This window comes from Poecilia mexicana, unplaced genomic scaffold (assembly GCF_051168715.1).
Source record: "Poecilia mexicana isolate PSO_F unplaced genomic scaffold, ASM5116871v1 scaffold_15, whole genome shotgun sequence".
Taxonomy (NCBI): domain Eukaryota; kingdom Metazoa; phylum Chordata; class Actinopteri; order Cyprinodontiformes; family Poeciliidae; genus Poecilia; species Poecilia mexicana.
In genome coordinates this window covers 28,904,603-28,931,008 of record NW_028263384.1, presented here as the reverse complement: position 1 = coordinate 28,931,008, position 26,406 = coordinate 28,904,603, and the positions used below count along the sequence as shown (strand labels likewise).

At 39.1% G+C, this 26,406-nt stretch overlaps 1 protein-coding gene across 1 annotated transcript in view; it reads left to right on the top strand.

Moving 5' to 3' along the window:
* Positions 1-5,144: 5,144 nt before the first annotated feature.
* The window catches only part of hs3st1l1 (heparan sulfate (glucosamine) 3-O-sulfotransferase 1-like1), a 29,337-nt gene continuing 8,075 nt past the window's right edge, over positions 5,145-26,406 (top strand). Inside the window, exon 1 of the mRNA XM_015000065.2 lies at positions 5,145-5,694. The gene's annotated coding sequence lies outside the window, so the exon portion shown is untranslated. The remainder of the gene's footprint in view (positions 5,695-26,406) is intronic.

The window sequence follows — 26,406 nt, the reverse complement described above, 5'->3', positions numbered from 1 at the left end:
CATCCATCCATCCATCCATCCATCCATTTTGCTGGTGTCCATCTCCAGCTAACGTTCCTGGCGAGAGGCGGGGTCACCCTGGTCGCCAGTCTGTCGCAGTACCGGATGTTACTACTGGTGGAAAAGATGAAGAAGAGAACAGGAAGTGGTAGGAGTACGATGGTGCAGCCTGTTTTTAATGACTTATTACATGAGCATACTAATTCTCGTAATTTTAATTGCCTTTCTTATTTAACAGAAACATCACAATTGCAGAATTATGTTTTTTTCAACATTAGCAGAATATCGATAAAATTTTGCGCACATTGCAATCTTCCCAGGAGAAGCCAGTTGGCCAACAAAGCGACTCCAAAGCGTCCCCATCAGTGTTGACCCTAAACATGCTTACAGTCAAACATTATGGTGGTAGTTTCATTGTCTGCGGTTGCTTTACTTAAGAAATGATCTGCAAATATTAATTATGCTCTTGAACAGAAAAGTTCGAGGGAGAATGTCCAACTATGTTTGGATAATGAACCAGGAAGTTCACATCCTGGACGGTCAACAAACGCAGGTTATCATGTGGGTTTATGAAAGTTTAGATTAAACCAAATGAGATTAAAAAAAATCACAAGCACAGTTGGATTACCATGCAAAAATCTTCAGGCCAAAATTCCTCCACAGCGATGTAAAACATCTTTTTCTCTGCAGTGTCTAGACTTACACACCAAATGATAAATTAACCATGTGTGCATGTATCCACTGGGAATAAGCCAGAGTATTCAGATTAAATTGGACCTCCTCCTGTTCACGGTTCAGCATTCTCTGATTTTCATGAACAGAACTCAAAATTAATGACTGAAAATTCACTTCCTTTTTACATTTCATCAAAATTTGTTTCCCTTTTGTCACATCAAACTGTCACCAGACAGACAATGAAATATTCTGGAGGAACAAAAAAGAAAAGTCACCTTTTCTGAAAGCAAAATCTCAGTCATGTAAAGCAAAGCCCCCGGATAGCAGGGATTTAGAAACAGAAAAACTTCTCGCTGTGAAGACATGGAGCTTGCTTTTGGCCCCTGATCGGATGGTGTCGGCACTCGCTGATGCAACTCTCTGGGGAACCATGAAACAACGCTCAGCTTTGTCTGCTCAATAAAAAATTAATCAGTGGGAGTCTTTTCCAGGCCACGATGGGACAAGTGTGAACAGCATTGATGCAACTGTCTGGATGTGCCGCAGAAAAAGGCTGACAAACGCCATTCACATTAAAAACTACATGAAATGGTCTCAAAGTATACACTGTGTGGTGAGCATCGCATGTGATCCATCGTCCCTGGGCTAAAACAAAGCTGAAATATGAGTAAAATTAAGACAAAGGTGACACGGAGTGCTTAAAATTGATGATAATTTAAGCTGCATATTTAAGTAGTTATTGTTTGAGGGAAGGTGAACAGTAATAAATGAGCCTGAAAGAGTCTACTGTTTGATTCTGCACCTTAAATTCCTTTTTAGCTGCAGCCATTGTGAATGAAAGTGTCTTGCTTGCTTTGGGCTTTAGGTTATCACTTCTGCTCCGCGCAGACATCAGATAAATTATCAAATACATCTGCACACTGCCACAGTACAGCCTGCAAGTTTTCCCATCTCTTACACCCCAGCACTCCTCAAAGTATGCAGAGAAGCCCCGAGGGTTTCAGATTTTCCATTTTCAAACATTTCCCTTTTTTTAATCGAGACACAGTGCTCTCTTGTATCTAGAAGGACAGAATTTCCATTTCCACTCCTCAAACTGTTACCCTATCATTTTAAAGTCCTCTTTTGTGCTCAATTAGAGCTTAAGCCTTCTTCATTTAGTCACATTTTCATGTCAGCTTCAGTGCTGCTGGCTGAGCTGAGTTATTCAGTGTCCCAGAGTAAATATCTACACCCAGCTGCCATATTTTGTCATAACACACCATTCCTTTTTAAGCCATCAAATATGATCCCTTTCCGTCTGTCCTTCCACAAACCCACACTGAACAAAAATAAATATGCCCTTCACTTGCCCTCTCATTGGCTCTCATTTTAGGTATATCCGGCAGCAGCAGCCAGAATTATGAGACAGCCTCCTGCAGGTAGCCCAGTCGATGGGGATGTTAGACACACACACTGTACACCTCCATTATGAATGGGGATGTTGCTCCCAGGCATATCTGACCCTTTCTTTGTCTTCCTCCAGACACTATACCCTACCAGCTTGATAACTGCTGTTTTTATGCAAATGGTTAAGCTTCGACCTCTTCTCCTGCACAAAGATTACCTTATTTTTTACTTTTGACGTGTTAGAGGCACACCCCAAAAGGTCAGTGGATGATGTCTACAAATGCACACCACACCTTTAAAAGTTATATTTATAAAATCACTCATCTTTTATCTCTCCGCTCCATAGATATGTTTGTCATCTAAAATAGTGATAAAATTCATCTACGTTTGTGTTTTTAACAAGACAAAATGTGAAACGTGAAAGGTTTGAAGCCCTCGCAAAGCATCGTATTTCAGTGTGGGAGTGCTCTGGTCATTTCCCAATATTACAGAATAAAATGAGAAAATTAGAGGAAAACTGCAGGTAATAAAGACTGTAGCCTTTTCCTGGTATGGATTGGACCCACATTAACGTTGTCTATAATGATAATGATGATTATACTGCAGAAAAGCAACTATACTATATTATCACATTTCCTCCCAGCACATTCAGCACATTTCCTGGTCACAGCACATTTCCTCTGTTAGAGTCCCATGGCATCTATAATGAAACATTCTGTAGAGACAGGAAGCATGGTTTGATGTATGTGCAAATGTCCTGAGTCACAGTCTCTATCAGTGGCTGGAATGATGTCTCACATGCAGCCCTTCAACAACATCATCAACATAACGAAGTATCCTCATGGCCACCGTTTGACTATTAGACATCTGAGTTCATTTCCTCACTAGGCTATGGGGCTGACATCTTATCTCATCAAAACCAGCCTTTATGCTCGTTTTAAAAACTTTTCATGCTGATAAAAAACTGTAACAGTTCAGTTTACAGCCACTCTTTTAGCATTCTTGTATTTAAATGTTACATTTTTTTCCTTTTCCTTCTGTGGTTGAATGGCTTTAAGACGTAGCATTAAGAAATTCACAAAACAAAAAATGGCAGAAATATTAGAATTAATTAATTACCAGTCTTTCTAGCATTTTCTCTGTCATACTTTTAAAAATGACTTTAAACTGGAAGGTCTAGTGAAAAAATGAGTGGAATTGAAACCACAACTTTTTAAAAAGTTTACTTTAAATCAGGAAAGCAGCTCATGGCTAATCTGCAGTGAACCCAGTTCATAACTTCATAAACTGGGACAAACAATAAGACACCGCTGATCCAACATAAACACCTTCAACCTCCACTGAAATTTGCAGCTGCCTACATAGAGCAGAGAAATGTCTGCTGGAGAATAGTTTTATGGTTTGGCAAAACAAAGACGGAGCTACTGACACGTTGCATAGAGAGGACGGAATAATGAATGACTTTCCTTTAAATCTTTGGATTCTCCTTAGTTTAACAAGTTAAAGGTTGAAACTTAAACTCAGCTGGATGTTTTAACAGGATGTTTGGTCAAATACTAAACCAGAAATATGTCAGAAGTTTGTTGACGGCTACAAAAAGAATGAGTTAGAGGTGCAACTTGCTGTTGGATTTCATTTTTTGTGGGCGTGTATGCATATATTTGAACCCAAATGATTTATTTTGACCCAGAGGAAATGAGTGAAAATCCACAATAAATTTGAACCCTTTTGTTGTTTGTAAGATCAGTGAAGTTCTGCTGTTAATAATTCATGTAATGCTGAGATTTGGAAGGTGAGTGATTACTTTTGTCCCCTCCAAAAACAATATAATATTGTTTTGCTGCAGTTAAACACTGAAAGGCAAAACATGGCATAAAGGAAGAGATGAGCATTTCTGTTTTTTATATTCATGGTTGAAAGATTTTTAGTTAGACACATAATCTCTAGACAAACAGGAGATTTGATGTTCTGAATCCAGTTCAAGAATCCACGTTTCATGACAGTACAACATGAAAATGCCTGAGTCATCATTTAGAGGCGCTTTTCATTTGAACAACCAAGCTCAACGAGTTGAATGAAATGATCTGTTGTAAAATATGGCTCACAGCTTTGGTTCAGTCCCGGCCGTTTGGAGCAGCTCTCAAAAATCTAACCTGTGTCACATACAAGCTGCTCAGCAAGGCTGTCTCATCTTTTTCTATTAAAAGCCTTTCCACAGAATCCCGAGCAAGTATTTGATCTGTAATGTGAATAAAAAAAAATGAAAGTAGAAGCCTGATAATGCAGACGAGTGTTACAAAAAATACTCTATTGCATTTCTTATTTCTTCTAGCTACCTTTTTGAATCTGATAAAATTTTAGACCCACTTTTGAAAAGATTTGTTTTTCATAAAATCACTTGTCAGTACATGTTACAGTAAAGAACTTAATGTATATGAATCAGTTTTGTCCTGTAAATGGAATAGCATTTTCACACGCTGATGGTGGGAAGCTACTGGATGGTAGCCTGAGCTGCCCGGGGCAGTCTGACCTCTCCAGAGCCACAGGGTCATGCAAAAGGAGCCCCGAACAAATACTGCTTAGTACATAGATACATTTTTCAGTAGACATGGTTCTGTTACTACTTTTGCTGCTGAAGAACTGAACTTTTAGACTTTCACGCGCTCAAAGCCAATCATCAAATCAACAGAAATAAACTTAAAATGTTTTGCTCTGTAATAAATCTACAGAATCTCTTAATAGCCAAACCCAAACTTTGGAAAAGTGCTAAAGGCGATCTGAGGGGTTTCCAGTCTTCTAAACGGATGAAAGTTTAAAATGACTTAATAAAATTTTGTGTCACATTTCAGCAACACGCCAGTTTAAAGTGCTTCACATGTTTCCACGTGACGTCATTTACACACCAAAATGTTGGTCAGTTAATTATGTTACAAAAGCAACTCTAACCAGGTGGGTTTTAGTCTAGATTTAAAGGATCTGTGTTTTTCTTTACCATTTTCCGGAAGTTTGTTCCAGATTTGTGGTGCATAGAAGCTGAATGCTTCTGTATGCTCACGTTGTTTCACTACCAAGACATGTGAATCTACAGAATTTTAGATTGACTTTTTGAATTACTCGTACATAACTGTTGCAAACAGTTTGGACTCGTTGGTGGGTTGCGATGTACATAAAACCCAAAAACAGAACCTTCAAACAAGCCGCACAAACTATTTCAGGAAATACGAAAGACAAGCTGAGCAGAAACGGTTCTGCTGAGGCGCATCAGTGAGGGGAGCACCTTGCCCTGATCGTCAGACGGGAAACGGCTCCTCCCCGCTTCCCTCCTGTCTGCCACGCAGCGCTGAGGCAGTGGCGTGGCCACGGCGCTCCTCCTGAACGCAGCCTCGGAGACGGAGTCGAGTCATCTGCTCTGAATAAACAGGCACTTCGTTCTGGCAGCTGGTAGTCTGCTCGCTTCCGAACCGACTCAGTGATGACAGTGGCCGTGGGAAGGGACGGACGCGTTTGTTGTGCGGGGACCGGCGGGACGCAGGAGCGCGCTCCGGTGTTCAGCATCATCTACATCCTCCGCTCCTGAGAGCAACCCGACAGGCAGGCGCGCTCAGATCAGCACCGAACCCGCCGGAAGAGGTAACCAATGTTTTATTCTACTTTATCTATGTGAAAAGAGACTCAGCGATGCTTCCGTGCAGCGTTTGACTAAAAGATAATTTAACATCTAATGTGCAGAAATAAAATTCCAGTTATCCGTTTTGGGGTGAGCTGTGTCTGTTGTGTCTGAGCTTGTCTGTCACTCAGTTGAGCGCTTTGTCTTCTCTCTGCAGTTCACGTTTAAACCCTCTGTAATAGAGTATTGATCAAGCTAATTAAAATGCTACATTCAATAAATTAGCTCAAGAAGCTGCGAGGGCACATTGCTCTGTAGGATTATCCCCTTTTCAGTGTGGCACAAACTAGTTTCTTTAAAAGTTTTCCCTGAAATTCGTGAAGTTACAGCATTTAAAGATGAGGCAAAGTTCTTGATCCAACCCTGAACTGCTGCAAGTATAAAAAGTGACTAATCTCATGCTGTAGTTGCAGGGTAGACTCAATCAGACAAGAGCAGCTGATGATAATTACCACTCTCCAGCTCTTGGTGGAAATGTGGCCCTGCACACACTGCCTACCCTTCACAGCATCACATCTCCTATATCTGATGTCAGACCAAGCCAAGTGAATTTCCACTGGATGCAAATTGCCACAGGCTGTGCAACAATTCACCTTTGATTATGAGCATGTGGGTGTTGGCTTTATTCGAGCCGGTGCCTTCAGCTCGCTCAATTCCTCAAAGGCATTAGTTGGTATTTGACTGGAATAAGTTGTGTAATGAAATTTAAATGAAACATAAGGTGCTGTTTATCAGCACCAGCCTGATCCTGTCCTGCAGCTAAAAGTCGTTTTTAATTGGTTTGTATTTAAAATAGGTTCACCCTTTTTGTAGCTGTTCAAGCTGAAGCTGCACAACAATCCTCCAGAGGAAGAAGTGGGCTGATGATGTTCTTGCAGCTCCTCATAGGTTCAGACAGCTCATTACTCTCAGATATGTTAAATCTAAATGGTAATTCACAGCTTCTTTTGATCTGTACGAAACTGACTTTCAGTTATGTTGCAAATTTGTCAGAATAAAAGTCTCTTGTTGTGAGTGTATGCACAGAAAGATGCATACACTACAAAATATCTCGCTAAATATACTAACGGCATCTAAAGCCTCCCTTAAAAAGATGCAAAAACCCTTAAAATGAACTAGAATAAAAACATTGTATTGTGGTTTATTCACACAGGACATTTTTATTTGGGTGGAAAAAAAACATGTATAGAAATAAATGTTTCAGCCAAAATCACTAGTGGCACTATTATTGGTACCTTTTATTTAACCTCTAAGTAAAATGAAACTGAAGCACTATTTTAATTTATACTTCACTTTTTGAGGATGTTAAGCCTCTAGGAACTTTAGATTAATAATTTATGAATTTCTGTTCCTCTTAGATATAACATTTCCCCAGGGATGCCTCCACAAACTGATTCTAATTCTAAACTGGCCCTGAGCTAGCTTAGCACCGTTCTTTGTGTTTCCCGCTGTTGTGAGCTCTGACTCTGGCACCAGTGGTAAATGTTTGAATACATCTAGATCAGTCGATATAGTAAAGTTTGACATTTAGGCTCTGAAATCATCACTGGCTGTGGTGTTCAACCGTAGGAATGAGAGCATCTCTGCACCCCTGAACATTTCTGTCTTCTGGGTTGTAGAAAGTTGATGGTCTCTGACCTCAGAGCCTCAGAAACGAGGAGAATCTCCACATGATGTGCATCATGCTTTGCATCTCAAAACGGCCACCCAAACTGGTTATAGAGTCTGAAAGAGCAGCACAGCTCGAGTTCACTGCCTAAACTATCTTATATTTGTCACCTCGTTGTTGAACGCCAAGTTTGAAACTCACAAGTTAGTCCAAATATGAGAAAAAGTTAGATTAGTCGTGGAGTAACATGAACTCAGTCCTCCTGTTTCTTTAAATCCTCACAGAGGATCAGCTTTCGGCTGATGTTTTCATTGTAAATCCTGCAGTGAAGGCTGTCTTTGTTTGAATGCTGCTTCCTTGCAGTTCCACCAACACAAAAATACAAAATAAAACACAGATTATTGCATGGTACAGTTAAAGTAACCGAGATGCTTGTTGAAAACTAGTTCTTTTATAAAACCAGTTGCATAATGTCTCCAACATCACCATGGTCCACCGTTCTGACCCAAAAAGCCGATTCTTTTTATTACTACCACCACTGGTAGTAATAAGTGAAAGTCAAAGTGAGCAGGATGTAAGGAAAATTTAAAAACCTGCAGCATAAAGACACAAAGTGCCACCAATTATCCAAAACCAATGTTAGACATAGCGTCTGCCAAATAATTGTTTGAGTTGTGATTCTGTAAAAATAGACAAAAAAAAGCACTAATGAATAAATGTTGTGCAGCAAAAATAATAAAGTTTGATTCCATGAATCTTTCCAGTGTGAGTTTATACGACTACAACAAAATATTTTAATGCTTTTTACACATCCTGATGTTGCAACAGATGAAAAACTGTTTTATAAATGAATAAAACAAAAGACTTATGTAAGAGGAAATAATTTGGTAAGAAAATGATTTGTTTAATGAAAGTAAAGGACAGCAGCTCATCCTCATTATTTTTATACCAAACTAATCAACCTGGATGGATAAAGTGTTTCCTCTCCTTAACCAGAAACCCCCCCACTTTCATTTGTTTTTATTTTTTCCTGAAGCTAATCGTTAGAAGCAGGACTGGGGGTCCAGAGATGACAAACTGACAGTAAGGAAGCGTTTCTGATTCTGGCCGTAAAGATGGCAGCGGTGTGAAGATGTGTTATGATTTCCAAATCCCCCCGGGAATCCTCGAGGTGTCTTTGTGATGTATGGCTGGACAAACACGACGGGTCAGTGTACACGGCAATATGAGCAGACTTCCATATGGGAGTGACAGAAAAAAGAGAGAGAAAAAGCCATTTCTTGTGTACAATATCTCGTTATTAGGTTTGTGTTTGATGGAGTTTATCCAGTTGGCTCCACTTGAGCGGAGAGGAGGGGAGGAGGAAAACAAAAACAAAACAAAAGTGCATTTTCTTTTCCACATGTTCTCCTAATCACAAGCAATCCAAACTAACAAGAGAATGGGATTAATATTTGATGAGTTTCTGTTTGCTGAATTAAAGGATGAAAACTATTAGCTAGGGCATACATGAGATTTGTTAAAAATGCAAATGAATTCCAGAGTTGTTCTCCTTTCCTTATTGTGGGGGCTGATTAAGATGCCTTTATGGAACCAGCTCTGGATGCTGTCAAAAGTGCACAGTAACAATCTGAGGTAACGTTAAGATGTAGCTGCAATAAATAGAAATGCAAATCATATGTGCCTGAATGCAGAGGCAGGTAAAAAGCTTATTAATTATCTGGGTCAGATAAATACATTTGCATTAATTATTTGTTTGTCTTTATAAATCTGGCACAAAGTGTAATGTTTTCTTTCTACAAAAAGTTGGGGAAAAAGTTATCAAAGTTAAACCTCTGACATCTGCAGCTGAATTAATGTTAAGCTTTAATATCACACTATCTTTGACAGGTGATACCTCCTTTCAACAAACGGCCACTAGTGACACCTAGTGGTGAAACTGTAGATTGCAAACAACAGAAAACAATCCACCTCAACTGTAGGACTAATAATGGTAATATTTTGGGCTTGTCTTGAATTTCAATGCCTTGCAAAACTGTACATCACTAAGTTAAAAACATGTGTCGCCTTAGCATACGTAACAAAACTAACAGGCAGGAGTTTGAGGTCCTCCAGATGAGAACTCATGAATGTTGTACCACTTTTTTATTTTTAGTGTGTTTCTGGGCGCAGCATAAAATGTTCACATGAGGAAAATCTGACACTGATGCAGAAACAGACAAACATTCAGCTAAGCGTAGCGACGATGATGCAGCTCCAGAGATCAACATGGCAACAAAATGACTTCCCGTGATAAAAACAGCAAAGAGGAGAATAACAGGCAGAATACACAAGAAATGATCAGAGACGAATCAGGAGTGATGAGGAAAATGTTAATGCTGTTGTCAGAACACTGTATTAACACACATTATGTTGGTTAAGTGAAATAAGACGAACATTTTGTAGCTGTTCAGAAGAGAAGTAATTTTTCTTATGGGGACTTTGTCTTAAGATTATCACAATTAGCAGCAGATGCTTAGGTAATGAAACAGCATGGGGTTTCCCAGAGGAGCTCTCATTAAGGTGTCACTTACAGTTCTTAAACTCTTCCCCACATAACAACAAATCTAATCACAATGGGCTAAGAATGTTTTTGCCCTAAACTGTTAATGAGCTGAATAATGAAACAGACTGAAGCGAACAATCTGCAGGACAACAGATGTCAGCCAGGTGCAGCTTAGAGCACAAAACGTCCTCAGCGCTGCTAATGTGGCTCCATGTTAGCTTCCTAACGTAATGTTTGTTTTGCGGTACAAATCTGATACTTATATTATCAGTTTGTTCCCACAAAACTTGGCTTTAAACTTTATTATAAATACTTTGACAGGTTTTGTAATTCTTCTAAAAAACATCTCACTAAAACTCACTTAGTCTTCACTTTGTAGCGACGTCCACACAGAAGAGTGTTGCTGTTGGCACGTTTGTTTTCTTTTGACTGGCTGATGAACAGTTATTGTCTGTCAAGCTGAATTTACCTGCTTCTGGTCTTCAGTCTGTTTTTGGGTGCATTTATTCTGCTCTGCTTTGAGATTGTGTGTGGAACAGGCATCATGTTTGTATGTTTTGAAATTAATACAAAAGTCTTTATTAACTTCACTGTTAACAAAACATTGTTTTAATAAGTAGAAATCCAAGTACTACAGTGTGTAGGTTCAGTGTGAGTGGTGACAGTTTAACTACAGCTGTTAAATAGAAGCAGTCTGCTCCCATGTGTCTGATAATTGGTTGATATTCTTCCCAATATTCATTTAGGTCACTTTTAAACTTCTGAATTTAGTCGTCACTGCTCTCTTTTCTTGCATGATGCCATCAGTTTTTGCTCCTTGCCGTTCCTCCGTTGTGACGGCCGTTTATTTTGGATGCACCTCTGTGATTAGGTCGCCCAGGCACATCCCTCACCCACCCAGCATTGTGATATTCATGTCATACAGAGGTTATTTTATTTGTTGACTGGATCTTCTGTCTGCCTCCCCGGTGGAGTGATTACTGATCAGACCAGCATTTTCATATCAGCCCTGTGGGAGGAAATTAGAGGATTAGCAGCAACTTCTGCGTGTTCCCTGCGTATCTTCCAGGCCTCCAAATCCTATGGAAGCCATTGTTATTTTAAGTAGCTTGGCAATTGAGTGTGGAGGCAAGCTTGCACTCCCCCAAGCCTTCAGAGGAACAGAGCCACAGAGAGTTAGCATTTTTGGAGCTAGCTTTTCCTGCTTTACATGTCCTTTCATGATGTGAAAATGAGCAGCTGAGAAAGGGCTGTGAAGCTGGCTGCCAGGACCTCTTCACTCCCGTCCTTTAGTTCATGCATAATAGATAAGTGACTGCAACTTACAGTACCAGGGTATAACTAGGCTAATGCTCAGATTTGCATATTTGTGCCAAATTCCATAATTCATGACTGCGCAGCAATCCACGGTGCAAAGTCCCACATTTGTCCATGTGATCGTCACCATACATCACCGGTCATAATTCAGCGTGACGGCTAACAAAAATGTAGGAAAAAGGTAGCATACGGTGTGAGTGTGACACGCCGCTGCTGCTGCTGCTCCTGTGTCCTCATTATCAAAAGCCTCCGTGTCTGAGCTCAGCCTTTAGGGAAAGGCTTATTAAAGACACAAAGAGTCTGATGACGGCGTCATACAACAGGTTGTTTTCTGCTTAATTTACTGCCATTCTGGAAGTGAAGGGACGGAGGACTGGAGTGGGCGGACGAGGAGACGGGAGAGAGTGCAAGAGCCTTTGAGTGAATAGATCTCACAAGCCACTTTTTCATCAAGAGGGCGAAGAAAGGCTGGATGCAGCCATCATTGCCTTGTGTTATAAAGTAGATTTATCATTCCACTTGATGATGGGCAAAGTTATTTATTCATTACTTTTGTTCCTCGCCTGCCGCAGATGAGACAGGCCCATGCCAGCTCTATTCATCATTATTGTCATATAGGCTTTATTAAGAAACATCTATATGAAAAGAAACACACTGTAGTGCAGAAGTTTAAGTACACACATCAGGGATGTGATTGTCTTTCTCACTTTTGGGCCTTTAATGATTTACTTAATGATTTTTCTTATATGTGGAGTTTAATAAAGAATTGGGGGAAATCATTTAAATAATTTGAAATTATTGTAGATTTTCTCAAATCTAACGAAGGTAAAGATTATATATGCAGGCTTAGATTTTTATACAAACGGCTTTATTGTGTGGTGAAACGTCTTTTAGCTCTTTTAGCCAATGGCGAGCATCTGACATACTCACAGTTCAGCATCTAAATTATTCTGAACTGGTAGCTCCTTTGTTTCCTGATGTGGACTCTGGTTTTAAAGTTATGGAGCGAAATTGATTTTTTTTTAGCTTTACATCATGTTATAAAGTCATTCTCTCATCAAAAACATACCTGGAGTGTTGCTTTCCATCATAGCGCCGCCTCTTCCCACAAATCTCCTCTTCAGAGCTGCAGTCTCCTCTAGACTAGTGGCAGCAGCAAGTAGCAAACACCTGCTGAACTCACACAAACTACAACATTCCTGGCTGTAAACTCCATCATGAGATGTCGAATACGTCTATGATGCAAAGTCAAATTTCTTAAGTTTTTTATATATACAGCATCTTCCTAACAACTGAGGGCAGCATAGTTACATGACTGTGTTATAAAATGGCACCATGTGGCTGGAGAACACAAACCGCCCTCTAACACGGTTCAGTATTTGCAGATAATGTCATGTAACTCTTAACTATTAGTGGAAAATTTGCCTATTTGGATTTTTTTGTTTGTTGAGCAGATCTAAAATATTTGCAGAAAGCAGGAAAACCTTTGGCACAATGCTCACATCTCACCTGGAGGCTTACACAAAGATGCAGCTCTTTGCTTCCTATTCTATATTGCTGATTGAAAGTACGACCTGAAAGAAGCTTTTGTCCCTCTTAGCACCAAACCATGTGACGCCAGTATTGGTTGCAAACTTTAATCATCCTTGAAGGTGTTGATTTTGGAGCTTGCGCTTCTTTCCATGTCGGCACTTCATCAGTTTTCTGTCATCTGAAAGTAACGCTCTCAGTCATATTCTTGAAACCTGGATGCAGGTAGTTGTTCCAACCAGACCTTGATGCCGATGACTCATAAACTTGTTTTGAAAAGAATAAAGTGTGTTAATATAGAGGTGAAACTCTGCAGAGTGAGACTGAGCTGCCTTTTACTCAGGGTCATTTAACCAACATGCCTGCATGTTTAGTTTTGAGCCTGTGTGGATTTTAAAAAACCACCTAAAATCAACCTTGTGTGTTCAGAAACATGAAAAATCCATAATAAATATCAATAATAAAATGACTTCATAGCCTGGAGGATAAAAATGAAAGAAAAGACCCAAGATTATCGCTGCTCACACTTATTAGCAGTTACAACTATCAACAGTCAATAATATTTGGAAAATCTGCTTCATGAATCGTAATTTTTTTTTTTTACAAGAAAGTCACAAAAAAAATCTGCTAAACCTAAAACAGATTTTAAAGAAGTGGATTTATTGGAATATTTTAACTGCTCATGTTTTACCACATTTAGTGGAGAATTAGAGATAAAATCTGCCTTTTGACAACAGGATGAGAAGAGTTCTCATTTACCTGGACAGAATCAAGCATTTTTAGATTTAAAACATGTTGGAGTTAAGAGACGAGGAACAAGATGAAGCTTTGCATTGTAAGCTATCAAAAAAATGAAAATATGAGCATTATTATAAAATAAGAGCGCAGAGAATTCGTAATTAAAAGAACCGATTTTAACTGATAAACTCTGATTCTGACCCCCGCAGACTCACTGGCTGCCCATCAGTTACGATCCAACTGGGGTTTGTTAAAGAGTGCATGTAAAAAATAAACAGAAAATCAGATTTAAAAACATATTTAGGTTGTGAAAAAAAAAAAAATCAGACTTTTGAAATGTCAAATGCCAATGAATCGACCTCTGACCCAGAGTGGTGAACAACTTATATTTAGGTTCTTCTCCTTTGTCAAAATGGGCCAAACAGAGAATTAGCAGACACGGAACAATAAAAAAATGTTAAAACACTTTTTAAAAAACTGCATCATTCTCAGCTAATAAGACATAGTCATTGAAAAATGAGACATTTTGCTGCATATCGTCAGCACACTCATGAAAATGCACAGAAAAGCATTCTCTAGAACTGAAAGTTCTAGAGGATAATTAAAAATGTAGCTACTGGGCTCGGCTGGAAATGTTTAGAGCGAACAATGAACAAGTCAGGTGAGCTTCGACCTCAAGGCTGGACTTAGAAATGCAGTTTAAAGACAGATTTTCTTCAACTGCAGTCATTTTTAGTACAGATACTAAAAAAGGAGACTCTCTTTTATTCGGCACGATGTGCTGTGCCAAGCATCCTTCTGGCCTCAGAGATGACAGAATAAAGACACGACTCGCTTTGTGTTTCGTTCTGAATCATGAGATTCATCCCAGAAAAGACGGTTCGGTTCTTCAGCTCTGGATGAATGTAGTGATACTGGGATGTAAAAAGTGTCAATTTTAATAGTTCAGTTGTTAATGAACTTAATTAATCTCATTTCCAGATAAATGAGTAAGATGACTTGTGTTCTTTTCTTTTTATTCAGTTACATAATAATTCTGCACATTGTGATTTTCCTAATAACTGAAAGCTAAAATAAATTCCTCCTGAGAATGGTGATTTCCTTTGATATTAATATTCAGGATTAGCAGTGACGGCTTGTATTTGTTCCATACTGACAGCAATACTGAGAAATCCAGCTTGCAAAATATTTGTGCAAGTTGAGAGACACAGAGTTTATGTTTTCACTTCATTTTGCCTTTGGGTTTATCTTGGCCTCAGGGTTAATTTAGTGATTTTTACCCTAATAGTTTGTTTCAGATCAGCACCAGAATAATTTTAAAGCATTTGTTTCCTGCTGCAGAAGTAGTTTGATTTCTTTTCACAAGAAAAAAGAGGAATGTTCCTGAAAATAAAAGAAAATCTGTCAGAGTTATGTGCAGCGTATGCATGCTTTGTTTTACTTTATGTGCCTAAAAGAAAGGAGTATGTACTTTTTTACAAAAATAAATGTTGAGATGACAGGAACTGAACAGGAATGCAGAGCCTTGTCAGGAAACTTAAGCATATCCATGTTTCAGAACAGCCTAGTAAAAGCACAGAGCTACATCTCAGAGAGAATCTGTGGAAAAACTCTAACTCAACTTAAAAACAAAACAAGCAAAACAATAAATAAAAGAGTGACTAAAACACTTTGTAAATAAGCAGAGCTGCCCAAAAAGACTTCGGGGCAGTGGATATAAATCCATAACACACTTTTTTGATTTTTATTTGTAAAAAATGTGTAAAGCATATATTGGGATATTATATTTCTTTGATACATTGTGGTGGTTTTATTATATGAAATCACAATAAAGCAGATTGAAGTTTGTGGTTGTAACATCCCAATGTTAAAAGTTCACAGGGTAAATAGTTTTACAAGTCCTGGATATGAGCTCAATAAAACCACAATGCACATTTTAACAAATATTTCTTTTGTGGCTCTGTGGCTGTGCTATTTTCCGCCTGCAAGCCTGAACACACACACACACACACACACACACACACACACACACACACACACACACACACACACACACACACACACTCCTGGCTGTCGATGTGCAAATGTGTGTTTCTTTGTGTCTCTTCTCTGCCGTTAGCCATAAAAAAGAAAATGAGATAAAACCAAAGGCAGAGTAACAACATCTTGGAAAGTTCAATTTCAGTTTTAAGAGGAGCAGTATTTCCCTCTGGGCGGCAGAAAGGCAGGAGCTCTCCAGGGCTTTCTCCTTCCAAAAAACAAAAAAACCAAGATGAACAGTTTCTTTCAGCACCTCGGACAGCTCCCCGCGAGGCTCCGGAGTTGGTTGCAAAACCCGTTTTTAACAGGATGAATAAAACGTCATTAATCCAGATCCTTCTTTCTTTGTTCCATAGTCTTTGTGTAAAACTTCCTTACAGAGCATATAAAGCTTTTGAAAGCTAAACAAGGAGTTTTTCACCCTGATCATATATGTTTTTATTTATTTTGAGGAAAAAGAATCTTCTCTTATGGCACAAATATCATAAATGTCTTCCAGTTTAATTTTGCCTAACCTTTCCTTGAAATGTTACACAAAGCCAAACGGAACTACGTTTTTAACGAACAAACAAAAACCAGCGTGAAAACATTTCGAGGTGAAACAGTGAGATGAAGCTGGAGCTCCTCAGACGCATGTACAACATATTTCACACCTCGCTATCTGCTACATTCTCTTACTCAGCTGCTAAAAGACTCGCAGATCAACTCCAAAATAAACCAGCACATATGGCAGAAACGAGAGCTCTGAATCCAAGCAGATCTGCTTTCATGCAGACATGAAAACATGGAAACACCAAGACAACAAATGGAATCTAGTACATTTGAAATGAACTTGCCACATTTATTATTAGTTGTACAGATGTATGAAATATCATTAAAAAGTTAATTTATTTTTGGTAATGCAACTCAAAATGTTTTCATCTGTTGACCTTGGCATTTTGTTGGAACGATTGGGAATATGAAATATTACAAATGTGACCTGAAGCCCAAAACAAAAATGCAAACTGAACGATTACTCCTGAGTTTTAAAGTGTTTACAGGTTTGAATATTTTTCAGATTTCATTTAGGTTGAGTCTTAAAATGTAACACATGTTAAAGCGACAAACCAGCTCCTGTTCTTAGAGTCCATCAGATTAATTTTTCTAGAGGTTGGAATAATCTCAACTGTATAATCCAGAGGTTCTTTTTTTCACTTTTTACATAATAATCTCAGGAAATCTGTGGTAAAGTTAACACAAACTGTTGCATTTTGTTGGGATGGCCAGAGACCTGACAGACTTTGACCTGGACTTTTTAAAGCAACATGTCCGCCTCCGTATGTTATATCCATTTAATGCAAAGCAATAGGATTGTGGTGTGTGGGCTGTGATCCGCTTGGCTGCTCCGGATTTCTGTGAGGATTGGATTAAGCTGCTGTTGATGCGCTAACCTCTTTACATCCATTGTCTCAGTTGGTCTCAGAGATGATGCTGAAAGGTGAGCCTCTGTTGTTACTTTGTTGCTTTTTATATTGAAATAATATATATTTCTAAACTGTCAGTCTGTTAACTGGTCCTAAAATGAACTGATTATATTATTATAGCTATTTATACTAAAGATGGTCTTGGTGTCCAGTTTTTGCATCAAAATGAGATTTTAGCAGTAGTATTTTGGAAAAAAACAAAAAGTTGTCCCTCTTTTTGTTTTCACAAGTTGAGTAAATGTCTCACTCATTGAACATGTTGACTTTATGAATCTGACATCCACAGGTGTGACATATTTTTGCTCGTATTTTCTAAGGTGGAAGTTGGACAAAAAGCCAGATAAATGACGTAAATGTGCGAAAGGTTTCATCAGTGCGTTTGTAACTCAGTGAGGCTAAATTTGATGAATCATCTACATTTACAGGAACAAGTTTGTGCACATGTCAGCTTTTTCAGCTGCTTGTAAATACTCCCTGCTGGTGCCCCGTTGCACATCCAGTGGGTGGTCAACAGAAAACCTCAACATGCATAAAATATTAAGGTCAAAAACGAAAACAACACTTTTTAAAATCAGCTTCTGTCATTCGGTTGCTAAATTAGCATCTATGTTGCTTCTTTTAGTCCAACAGAATGGAGAGTTTTTAAAATTTAGACATATAACTAAAGATTTATCATCAAATTATGTTTGCATGAAGAATATTGGACAACCTGCTGTGGAATGCACTGTTTGTTGGCTGCAAGATGCTAAAGGTCACTGAGAAGATTGGAAACAGTTATAATTTAATTTCCTAATATTGTGCAGCTCAAATGTTGCTGGAGCCAGAGGTAAAGCAGCTGTTTCTGGGGGAAAATGACACAACTTTCAAACGGTGAACCTTAAAATAACATTACATCAATATAAATAGACCTAAAAAATCTACAATTTAAACTTACACGACATCTTCCATTTTATTGCAGTGGCTTTTGTTACACAGCTGATGTACAGAACCAGTTGATCACTTTTTTATTAAAAGGCACATTTGAAATTTCTTCAAACTCCTTGTTGCACATTTACATCAGAGTTGAAATAAGGTTCAATTTGACTTGCTGGCAGGAGAATTTGGACTTTATTGAATAAATGACTAAATGCATTATAATGGAGCTGATAATGGACTCTGAGGTTTATGGTGAGAAAGGCGAAGAATTTAAGTAAATTACTTGCAGATCTTCTCTTTCTGAGCTGCTGGTGTTTGAAATGATTGGAGAAAAAAAAGTCTTTAAGCTGAATGTTTGTTGGAGCAACAGATGCTGTGATTTAATCCAAGGCGCACCCGCATGGGAAAACTCATTGCCCAGTAAATTAAACCATTACCTCCCCGGTTGAAGTTAAATATGGAGAAATTACTCATTTAATGTCTGATTACGGGCTAATACAGCCATCCAAACAATGGCTGCTCCCTATTCCCGTGAGGACAATCGACTGTTTGGCAACACACAGCCACCAGTCGCTCGTCAGGGTCACACTGGAGTTTTATTAAAAGATTCACGCTAAGAAGTCAAAAGAAAAAAATCTGTTAGGATTCATTATGAGATGGTTCCCTAGTCTGGAGATTTGTCTTCATTATCCAGCCGAGCAACGGCCAGATAACGCCGCCTCATTTGCTTTCCGAGCTTCAATTTTCCCCTGAACGATAATGCAGCGTCTCTTTTGTGGGCCGTGGTAAAGACAAGCAAGCCATTTTCGATATGCTTGCAGGATTACAAAGGTTAATCATCAATTTAAAGCTAATCTTTGTTAAATACCAAGAGAAGCGTGGTCTGTGCTCGAAACAGATATTATCAGACAAACTGTGGAGCAATCCAGTGCCTAAATGCAGAGAGAGATGGTTAATCTGGGCTTTGGAGCAGGAGCTGATGGGAATTGCAGCACACTTCCACTGTTTGCTAAATTTAGGACTTCGTTCTGGAGCAGCTAACCTTCTGGCTTTGTTTTAGAGCAGGACCGGTGTGACAGAACTCCCTTTCCCCCATAAAACGCAGAACTTTCTGCCGACCTAACCGGTGCCTCACTGCGCGGATAATTAAGGACTTTTCAAACTATGCAATCAAGGACAAGATTCCACTGTCTGCGTCTGGGAAAATAAGTAATTAATTTTCGGGTTGTTTTTCCCCCCCCCTTTTCATATGCGAGCAACTTGGGAACATAAGATCCTAGTCATTATCTCTCGACTGGTTAAAGATGTCTGCCAAGCTGGCTAATTAAAATCTGAGTGACTTTTCGCCTTTTATCCCAAACGCACGTCAGTCAAAGGTGGAAGAAAAACTAAACACCCCCATTTAAATTCTGTGGTTTTAAGAATATTGTTGCCTGGTTACAATTAATTTTTCATGACTTATTTTTGTTCAGTACCTAACATTTATCTTAAAAATCATCTATTACATACACAGATGTCAAGTATGATGTAGCAAGAACTGCATAGATTAAATTTTAAAGGTTGCATAGATGCACAGCTATCCTTAAGATATTTTCTAGAGTTCCTAGTAAATATGTTTTAAAAAGTCTTAAGTTATGCTCGTTTAAATGCAACAGCTGGGTGAGTCTATCCACTGAGATGAGCACGGCATATTGTTGTAAACAAGAAAAAATTAGCGTCCAGAAATTTCAACGTTTAAATCCATATTGTGTCTGCATCTTGCAGGCGCTGAACTTCTATCTCATCTTAAATAGACAAAATAACAGAAACAACAAATAATATGAATTATGAAGGCTGTGGAAACAAAATTGTTTGACAAAAGGCTCGTTGAGACCAAAGCAACAAACTGAAAACTTTTATCATCCAGATTTTTACTAGAAAGAGAGACGGAAAAGAGAAAAATTATAAATCATGGAAATGGTTTGAGCTTGTTTTAATTCGTCATGCAAGGGATTGATTTATTGCGTATTGCAACAGGACTGACGGTGTCATCCTTTAAAAAAAAGACATGGAAACATGAAACTGGTGTTTTGAAATTCAGTCTGGAACCAGGTTTCAGAAACGATCGTTTCTGGTCTCCCAAGACGCCGAATCCGTGTGGATTTACATCCTAAACAACAAAAACGTTTGCAGATACACCTGAAATCGTCTCCATGGAGACGGGCTCTTAGTTTGGCCATTGCACATTTTTTAAATCAAGTCGAGACCTTTGGTGTCCTAAATGTAGGCAAACTCTGCCAGCTTCATATGCGTCTTATTTGAAGAATAACTTTTACTCTTTGACCTTGGTTGTGAATTATAAGTGGAATATGAATATGATAAAAAAAAATACTGAAATTATTCATGACACAAATTTCTACCATGTTTTCAAGGCCATCTCAGTCCTGGACCATAAGGAGGCCTGCTGCACAAATGTACTGGAAATTTTATATGTATTTTTTTCAGTGTTGGACCAGTAAGTGCTGTGAGTGTTAGATTTTAATAGAATGAAACAGAACCAGCTTTATATTGTCAAACTTTTAGCTAGTTTGAAACGTTGTATTTCCTCTAAACTCAGCCGTTTAAAATCTCCCAATAATAGGAAACCGAATCGGCTCACCTTGATGGGAAAGGCAGTAATTCCATTGACAAGGCAGGCTCCTTTAATAAAGATAAGCCTCCTAGAAAATCAATAAGCTGAACTAATTTTAAAAAAAGGAGTCAGGCTTGTCTAGACAAACAGCTCCAGCAGCTAACCAAACATTTTAAAGGGCCTGCTTCATCGCGCCTGTTGTCTCTGCATCGCTATCAGGCACAGTTACAAAGCAGCCCAGTAACTCCACAGATGCCCCCTCTCTGATTCCTCTCACTCCCCCATTAGGCCCTTTGCTGCTGGGTCCACAAACTCCTCTAATTAAGAATTGGTTTCCGGCAGATTCGCACATAAAAACGGCCGCCGCTGCAGAACCCCGGGTGATAAAAACAGTTATTGGACCCAGGACCTCTTTTGCCTCTTATCTCCCATAAACTCTTTAGCCGGGTTTACGGGGCAGCGGAGGCAGTGGAACGAGCAATAAGCCTGAGGGGAATCGTGAGCAGGACTGATGACTTATTCATGAACAATGGCACAACAAGATGGCACCGATAAAACAGACAATGAGAAGTCCTTATACTGCAGTTTGCCGATGAGGCTTCTGTTGACCAATCTTTGACCGGTCATCAGCTCCGCACGCAGAAGGATACAGAGTGCATGAGGGAAATAAAGAAATAATAAGCTACACTCATTAGCTTTACCAGGGTACTAACTTAAGCTCTGGGGTTTAGCATTACTCTGGCTTAGACAAAGCTCTGCTCTGCTATTAGAGTCACCCTGCTGAAGTGACATGCTGTTTTATTCCCTCTATCTTCTTAACCTGATTCTGTCACAGTGCCAGATCCGCACATGAGTGGATACTGCCATTAAGTCACAGACGGCTCCTTGCAGCTTTATAAATGAGTGAATTATTTACATGTTCCTTACCTAACTACCATGCTGTTCTTCTTGCATGCCTTGAATTAAGGTTAAACCCACAGTTTGGACATTGACCGAAGTGTCATGTTCGTCTAGAATGAAACAACAAAGAGCGGTGTTCTGTCCTTGGATACATCGGCAAACAGAGCCTTGATGCCTGCAGAATCTCAGTTCTAAGGCAGATGTTAAACCCAGCTGGCACGGGAGTTTTCATCCGCTCTCGGGCAGAGTTTCAAGCTTGTGCAGAGGAACGCTAAAAACAGCTTAGTGCCACTCGGGCAGCAGTGTGGAGTCCTTGCAAAAGCTAATGCTGGAAACAATTAGGAAGCCCACGAAACGGAGCCACAATAGGTGGAACTGGGATGATTTGCATTCTGCCTTTCTCTGCCCACTGAAGCCTCTGAGGTGCTCTCTTGCCTGAGAGGCAGAGCATCAGCACGGGGAAATGGAGCTGCAGATTGTTATTATAGATAAACACAAATTTTACAGTCTAGTTTGCCCTGCAAGTAGGAAATTACAAGGCTGTTTCTCAACAATGAGCACAGAGGTGACCGATTTTATTTGCCTGCATGGTGCAAGTGAGCACGCTCACAGTGGCGCTCAGACGTTATTGGACGGCTCCGGTGCGTTGTTAAAATGCTACAGGAACTCAGAGATGCTTTAGTTGTATTTTTCCACACAAATATCCAGTTTGTTAAAATTAAGAATGTCAGAATAATTTTTTCTGCCTTATTACTGACAGTATTACTTATATTCAAATAAATTTTAGACAGAAACAACATATGGATGGAAGTCATCTGCTTTTATTGTGAAACGGTTTTTGTCTGAGAGTAAATGACTAAACTAACAACAAAAGATACTTTTCTAATATGACAAAATATGCAAATACAGTCAATGTTTAACAATTGTAATTTGTGTTTATTTTAAATGATCTGTAGACAATGTGGAACATTCCAGTTTGATCAGTTTATAGATGATAATGTGTTTTTTAGGTAGTGCTGTTCAACACAAATAATACTGAAGATTTCCCAGAATTCACCAAGTAACGGCTTCAAGACTTCATGAGATACTTTCTACGAACACACCAGTTACTCTGCTGAAACTTTCATGAAACTTTCCAAGCACTTCCATTCAATTTAAAATAAATTTAACTTGTACTTTCCAGAATTGACCAGTTCGGTATTTTCCTCAAATTCATCAGGAACTCATCGGATTGTACTCAGTCCATTTCAGAATCTGCCAGGTACTTTCCTGGAACTTTCCTAGGATTTAACATGTACTTTAGTCGATTTTACCACATACTTCCATAGAAAGATCTGGATACTTTACCAGGTGCATGTGGAACGTCAAAAACCTTTCTGAAACTTAGCAGATACTTTACCAGGGCCTACACTGAACCAGCCATATGCAGTCAAATTCAATTAATTAGAAAATTATTCAGTTCAAATTCAGTTTAAGAATACTTTGTTAATCCCAAAGGCAAATTAAATGTTGTAATTTATTAATTTAGATTTTTCAAAGAGTTATTGAAGATACTGATGGCAGTGGACAGGAAAGATCTGCAGCAGTCTGTACTGCACTGAATCTGAAGAAGCCTCTGACTGAAGATGCTTTGGGAACATTGGGAATATTTGGATTTTTTCTTATAATGAAAACACTGCATTTAAGAAAAGAATATCACATCAGACCAATTGAAACACCAAAGTGAAAATACGTCCTTAGAAAGCTTCGTATAAAAATTTGTGGCAAACTACTTTTATACGTTTCATAAACGTTTCCAGCAAAGAACTTGATCAGTTCCAGGAAACTTCTGCTAAGTTTTAGGAAATGTTTGTAACGTGGAAAAGTGAGCAGGGAATATATTTTGTAGTACAACCATATTGTTTGTCCAAATGTCAATCTATTTTGATCCTGTTATGTAAACGAACAACCAAACGCTCTGCTTCAGGCTCCGCTCACACAGCAAACCGGAGCACCACCCACCTCGCTGTCCATCCATCTCCTGCTCCATCCCACCATGCATGTTTGGTAATATTAGATATTAACAGCAGCAGAAAGGAACAAAGCATCTCCTGTGGTGAGCAAGACAGACTAGCGGAGCAGCAAGCTGATTATTTTTCCTACTTATTAAAACAAACTTATTTATTTTTTACTTAGATTTTTAGCATCTAAAGTGTGCAGGAAGTCATATCAATGTCTTTCTCGTAGTCTGACAAATTACTAACCCCAGAATCTCCAACAAAATATTTCTTTACTTGTGTCTAATATCCACTAAAAGCAGTAGAAAATATTAAATGGACTTTCATGACCTGCTTTAGATAAGCATTTTGATTAAAACAATGACTTTGCAAGTTTTAAACTTAGCACAGATGAGCGACTGAGTCACCACAGTCTCTGATCCCGCTGATTATGTTTCAATCAATGACCAGCATGCAAGGCGACAACTTGAATTACTTATGCAGATGAGGTAGCTTGATACTGAAAATTCCCATCCAAGGTCAAGGTCAGGGTGAGAACTACATCCCAGAAATGTACAGCTGTCACTGTTGGCCCGAGACGTTCCTCATCTGCATACCTCACAGGTACGCTTCACTGATTTGTCACTCACATTCACCGGGGAAAAGAAAAGTAACCTTTATCACTGCGTCTAATTCAGAAGTCCAGTCCGGTTAGTCGCTGGTCAGTCGGATGGTCACAGCAGAAAGCCTGCGTCTCTTTATTTAGTGTTTGAAAGTAATTCCCTGCTGCTGCTGCATGGTTTGGTTTCCTCTAACTTTTTAACACACCGACATCGAATGCAAACATTTTGCTCTCCTGTGGGAAGCGTTTGCGAGTTAAATACATTATTACCAGCTCGCAAACTGCTGCCTTGTGTAGAATCAATTCAGCTGCTGGCAGGCAGAAGGTTCGAAGACTAAACCTGGAGTTCTGCAGTGTTGAATACATATTTGTGATGATATAAAAAAAAACCCTGGCAGATCTGAGCAGCAGTCCTTCCAGTTGGATATGTATGAGCCAGGGTGTGGAAAGATTTCCAAGTTATTTAGGATTGCATGCACACACCAGCTGTAGTTTAGGGGACTGAACAAAAGATATCTTAGTTAATACCTTTAAACCTGAGAACACACTTGTGATATTTGCAAACCTTAGTTAGTATGTATTATGCAGCTGCATTGGGAGAGCAGGTGCATAATTTAAAACAAAGGTGGTATTTCTCTGTGTAGCTTTTAAAAGATTATACAGTACAGTGAAGAAGAGATGCTTATATACACTAGATGTGCATGGATATAATAATTTATGACTTAGATTAGATTCAACCACTTTTTCAGGATTGCTGTTGAATGCTTGTGGCGCTGACTCGTTACACGATGTGGAGTATTTGGCAGAACCTCCATATTATTTAGCTTCACCTCAAATTAACAGCTGAATGATGAATGTTCAAACAATAATCTCAAAGAAACTCCCAAACTTGCTTTGGAATCAGCGATGTGTGGAATATTCCTCCTTAAGTCCCAACCTCAGTTGTTTAAAAATGTAGGACTATACTTAAAAGCTGGGTTTGTTTCAGGAAACTTCTGACAACAAGAGCATTTTCCATTTCTCCAGCTATTATGCATGAGGTTTGTTATTGGCTTTAAAACAGCACGCGGCTGTGCAGCTTGATAAGGAGCATTTATACAAATTTTATTGAGTTTTTGTTAATACAAAAGAGCCTGTCTTTATAATTTTAACCTTGAAAATATAAGATTAAAGGAGTGGTATTGTTTACTTTCCAGGCACTTGGTGCCATTTCGTAGCAGAATCAACTAAATGTTACTTTCAGGTGTTATAATGACTTAAAATAAATTTGAGTTCTCAGTTTGACGCCTTGAAATTGGGCCTCTGTCTCTTTAAGAAGCTCCTACTCTTTCCAACATTTTGCCTCACCATGTTATCGCCACAATGCTCTTCCATTATGCCGCTTATGACCGTTCTTCGGAGCGTTTGACTGAAAATTTGTCCCTATGGTGAGCTCAGAAGATGTGCAGCTCCACCACTAAAAGCTGCTGCTGCCGCTAGTCTAGAGGAACCATGTGGAGAATCAGAGGCAGGAAAATTCTTGTTTTTAAAAATGTTGTTGTTGTTCCACCGTAGCAAAAAGATAAGGTAAAATACATTATTAAACGGCCAAAATATTATGACATTCATATGAATATAAGCTTCTCATCAGCACATAAATTCTCTAAACATTGTCTTTTTCTTTAATTTGCTTATGTCTGTAGCGTCTCAGTCAGTAAATCATTAAACTATTTACCACATCAGCCTCATCAAAGATTAACCACCATCCTCGCAGTTCATTACACGATGCTCTGCTTTTTATTTCATAAAGCAATTCATCCATAATGCATGCGTACACTGCAGTGTTCAGGATGCCTGCGAGACCGGAGAAGCACAGTGGAATCCAGAGACCCACACCAAAGTTGGTGCATTTGTTTTGATTACGTCCGCATTTCACAAGCCTTCCCTCTTGTGATAGACTGCGGAGTAATTACTTTACATGGAGAAGATCAGACTCATTGTGCGGAGCAGGGAACGTACGATGTGGGAAGCACGATAAGATTTACAGTAGCATTAAATTGGCAAGATAAAATTAGCTTTATCTGCGGCGATGAGTGGACGGCGATGCGGCGGACAGCATGGGTGCTTTATCAGAAGTGGCAGGTTGAATAAGGCTCATCAGGCCGCTCTCTGATTGAATCCCCTGTCCTAGTCTGTTGTTTCAGACGGGTTTCAGCGATTCAGAGTCCCTGGGATCCGTCTCCTCCACTCATCCGAGGGATCTGAGCAACTTGGCCTTTTTTTATCTGCAGAAATGCCTTCAGGGAAAGCAAGACAACATCAGCTGATTTCCTCAAATAAAACCGAGAGCACTGACGAATGCCATAGCTAAACACGAGGAGCTCCGGCCAACAGAATGCTCCAGGGTAACCATGCCTGCTAGCGAGAGAA